Raw genomic sequence first — 5,155 nt, 5'->3', positions numbered from 1 at the left:
GAGGAGGGCCGCCCAAACCTGTTTTTGTTCACAAAGAGACGACCAAGGGTTTGTCCTATTGTATGAAAACGATCTCTCTTTTATTTAATATGATAAAGTGAGTGCTCATCTTCTGGGTGTCATTGGGGTTGCAAATACAATATATGTGCAAAGAAAAACTGCTAAGGAAGGCATGCGTTGAGGCATAAATTTTGCAGAGTGATGTTAAATACCGTCGTGGACATACACATTGAAATTGAGAATGCTATCCAAGACAGACACGAATATCAAACAAGATACCTTCAAAATATCATTACTGAACTAGCGTGAAGTATTCTGTTTGATGCACACAAAATTCAGTCGGTAAAAAACAAATGATGATTGTTTTCAAGGTTGTGTATGTTCCACGAGGGCCATAATACTTGAAATTACCTCTGAAGAATACGCTTTCGCCTGGATACCGGACAATAAAAGCTAGTCTACAGAATCGGAAAAGTAAGAAAAACAAAAATCAGCTTGCATCATTAGTTGCAGTTATTCAAGCACGAAGAAAACGAAGGGTCGTATTTTTTTGTCAGACACAACAATAATGAGAACTGACAGGTAATAGGGGATTTTATGAGTAATTGTAATGTCAATACGAACAAAGAAAAGTGGACGAAAAGATATAACCTGCCAAGGGCAGGATCCCAAGCTACGAGCTTCGAATAACACGTCCGAATCTCTACCACTCAGCTACGGTGGCGATCATCTCCCCGTCCACATTATAGGGTATACATGTGCATATAAACGCTGCAGCGTATGTGTTTTTTTAAAGACGATAGATAGTCTTTTTTGGGGACCTTCGACGCAAAAATTTTTGTCTGTCTGTCTGTACAGTTGTCTGTCTGTCCACTCCTAACGGAACCGGGTTCTTGAAACGGCTGACCCCATCCGCACCGCCCACCATTGTAGCTCAAGATTTAGCGTTCATACTTGTGCAATTATCAATTAAAAATCAGTCATTGCGCATGTCTGGGGCATCATAACAACACGTAGATATTCTGCATGTGCGCCTTTTACTCGAAAAGGCGTACATAAGTAATTTAAAAGGCCGTAGCGCTTATTACGCTGCGCTGACCATGCCACGCTTGCACGAAAAGGCGAGTGTTTCCAACGCTTTGCTAAGACTAGACGGTGGTGGCACCTACCCGTCGCATTGCGTCCTACACCTTATCACCTCTGAGACGGGCGCGCACACCCATCTCAGAGCCACGTGCTTTTCTTTCCAAAAAAAACCGCCAGATGGCGCTCATGTCTCAAGTGTGACATGACTTGATGCACTCGTTCGCCTCCGCGTTACGCGAGGTATTCTAACGCAGCGCCTTCAGAATACCATTCACCGAATTCCTTGCACAGAACATCAAATAAATGCTTTGTTCACTCTCTCCACACGCAAGACTATCGTTTTTCGACGACATTTGCAGATTAAATGCAGATACGGGGCCAAGTTTTTTTTTATCTTTTCGTCCACAAACGCTCCGCGTTCAAATGCACATATATACTCTATAAAGTAAACGAGGAGGATGATCGCCACCGTAGCTAAGTGGTATAGAGCATCGTACGTGTTATTCGAAGGTCGCCGGCTCGGATCTTGTCGGTGGCAAGTTATCTTCTCCACTTTTTCTTTCTTCACATTTACATTACAATTTAAGTTCTAATGCACCACGAGCCTTTCAAACTCGTGGAGCAATGAGATACCTCAAATAGCGTGCAAAACGGAATAGAGAAATGCACTTGCCTGTGAGTCCAAAGCGGTGACGTAACCGAACACGTCGGTCTTGAATAGTCGCTTTGTTCCAGCACACGTGGTCAGACGGATGAAGTAGTACTGCGGCAGTGGCTCAGCAACCCCGAAGCGGGCGATGGTAGGCAGGATGGGCCCTATCGCTAGGTCGGCCTCCTGCCCAGGAACGGCGAATAGCCGAGAGAGAATTCTTAAAGCAAAATCCTTAGCTATCCGATCAAATGTAAAAAAAAAGGACCATCGGTGTCACCACAAGTGGTTGAAAAACACCCAGCAAAGCAAGAAATCCAACCGGCGTGCCTCGCGGCTCCATGCATGACAGAAGACATGTATGCGGTCTACTTATAAGCACTACAAAATGAAGTAAGAAGTGGATAATGTAATTAAGAAGTGATTGTGTGTGTGCCTGCGTGAGTGTGTGTTTCCTGGACAATAAATAATCAACCTCCTGTTCTTTCCCTTTCGTGATATCATTTTCAGCAAGACTGCGGGGTGTCTTTGACGAAACTTGTGTTGCCCAGACGAAACTCACGTTGCGGCTAATCATTCCAAGACAGCCCGCCCAGCTTCCATTGGGGAACGTGCCCGCATAGACGTGGTCCCTTGGAATCAGGACAACGTGCCTGCAAAATATGCCAAACACGATACACTTTATCAAAGGATATAAATTTCTTTTTCGATACGAAGCATCTTATGAACGAGCTTGATCCGCTGGCCTCCGTGCTCCACTGCGCATGCATGTCCCCTCCTCTATCTCCTCTCCTACGCTCCCTCCCTCTCTCGTCTCACAACGACGACCGACGACGCAGGCCGCGTCTACTAACGACTTTCTTGACTGAAAAAAAAAAAGACTGACCGCTCGTGCTCCACGGCCGTTCACTGGCCACCCCGTATACATTGGCACAAGATCTTCACCTCAAGTGATGGTAGAATATTTTGTCACTGCGTTGTTGAACAATAAAAATTCGCAGCGTGCGCGTTAAGGAAAAGCAGACTGCGGGTCGCTGTGTCATATCGGAGTCTTGTGTGTCTCATTGCCTATTAGCAGCGATTGGCATGTTCCAGTAGGGAACGTCGGTACATCACTGCGTTACATTGTGCATCCCCAGGTTTCTCTCAGTCGCAACGCCACGATGAGTGCCAACGTCTCGCCGCCGTTAAGCGTTAGCGCCCGCTTCATCGCAACTACTCATGGTTTCGTTTAGTGGGGGATGGTGTAACTTCTTTAAATTGCAGAGCGAACCGAAGGTATATCTGCATGGCGCACGAGTAGACTCACTTGATTTTCAGAGAGTTCACAAGCAAGTTGTAGACGTATCCGCCCAGCCCTGAGGCAACAACTGTTCCATTAGGGTCCCGCTGGTATCCGATGAGTGGTTCCATCTGAGCGGAAGCGATTACACTGTTTATAACACAGTTGCGTTTATAAAGGAGTGGAGGACTGTCGTCAGTACAGTTTTTTTATGCTGCCTTCCGAGCAAGTTGTAAGAAACCAGCCCAGATACGCACGCTTTTAACGCTTCATTTCTGATGTATCTCGTAAATTAACATGCTGATCCCTTAGTATGGCAAGCAAAAGCGCACTAACCGGCGTTAAACAGCCCCGCAGGACTCCAGCGAACGTCTCGTTCATGGCTGAGCTCCCCGTTGACCTGTCTGCTCTTGGCTATCGTTGTGTTTCCAGCTGTTGCGCTGGTCGCTTTGGTTTAGAGCATACCGTTCGTTGGCTGTCCTTTTAAAGGAAACACGCGCAACAACGGAGAAACGAAGGTATAGAGCTGCTTCGGCGCCATTGTGAGGGAAACCTTTCGAGATGCATATCGCAGCGATGTATCAAGTATATGACTCTCCCATCGGTCCCCTGAATCTTCAATTCATCTCCGTACATTGTATTCTAATCACACTGGGAAGATTGTTACAAACCAAATGACAGTATGTGATACAGTGTTTCGGGACCTCAAGCTTTGTACACAATCCCATACCGCATCCAAGCAAGAGCTGCCCAGCGCTCCATACCAATATTAGTTTCGTATATCGTAATGATAAATCTCTGCGAGCAGAAATTAAATGTAAATAATTCGGAGCCCGTGTAAACATGCTTTAAATTCATACTCGTCGTCTTCATTTTTTTTCGTCTGGTACTTTTGGCGCCTTGACCTTGTTCACGTCAGCGTAAAAGCTCAACATATATTCTCGAAGCATTCAGTAAGCAAAATATATTTTTATTGACAACGTCAATGGTTTTGTTTTCGTGCTGATGCAAGGTTCAAGGTATAGGGCTATTTGGTGATCCAGCTTCAACAATCCTCAGAACGGACAAGGGACAAGAAAGGTGACATTTCGTTGTCTTTTGTTTCTATTGTGCACTGGTTGTTGAATTTCGTGCTGATTCTTAGATATTGAAGAGAAAAAAAACTGCTGTTGACGGCATCGCCAACCTTAATAAAGTAGCGCGCGCGAGACCTCTCCCTCCACCTCGGGCATCAGGGTCCCCCGTCCTCCAACGGGGTAGGAGTTGTCGATGTCACCGACGGGGACCCTTCAAAAACAACCTTCAATGAGATTACTTCTCATTACCGCTTGGACAGGAGATCACCACAAGCTCTGCACAGTGATCTAATCAGAAGTAAGAAAATCGCTCTTTCATTAATCCAAACGGAGACGTTCCCAACACTGGCCTATGGCCTCGTATACAGATAGTTCCCCTAACTGTCCTTAGTGTGGGCCGATTAGCCACATTTCAGCCCCTTATGTGGTGGTGTCCCAGCTTACGCGATAAAATCAGAAGATAACTAATCACCGAGGAAGAGTTTAACCAATGCATCTCCAGCGCTGCATCGGTGGACCAACTCAGGGCCTCTGGCTTCGGTCACCGTCACAGGCGAAGCCTTCAGTGGGCTCCTACAAGAGCTCCTCCCCAGGACTCCAATAAAAGTTTGACTGACTGACTGACTGACTGACTATCTACTCCATAGAACTATCGAGTGCATTGAGATTCGGTTATGTTGACATGATACTGACTGACTGACTCACTGACCGACCGACCGACCGACCGACCGACCGACCGACCGACCGACCGACCGACCGACCGACCGACCGACCGACCGACCGACCGACCGACCGACCGACCGACCGACCGACCGACCGACCGACCGACCGACTGGCTGGCTGGGGCTGGCTGGGGCTGGCTGGCTGGCTCCCAGCTCCAGAAGAACCTTCACGAGAAACTTGCTGCGAAATCGTTTCTGCGGGAATAGTCTATACGTTTCGCACCTGAACATAGTAGCGAAAGCTCCATACAGAACATGTTTGTACATGATGACGATCAACCTTTGCTCTATATACTATAAATTGAACAATTGTCCACCTTTGCTTCATTTACACACATTA

Source organism: Rhipicephalus microplus, chromosome 4, assembly GCF_043290135.1.
Source record: "Rhipicephalus microplus isolate Deutch F79 chromosome 4, USDA_Rmic, whole genome shotgun sequence".
NCBI lineage: Eukaryota > Metazoa > Arthropoda > Arachnida > Ixodida > Ixodidae > Rhipicephalus > Rhipicephalus microplus.
The sequence above is the reverse complement of the archived record's forward strand: the minus strand, read 5'-3'. Positions refer to the sequence as shown.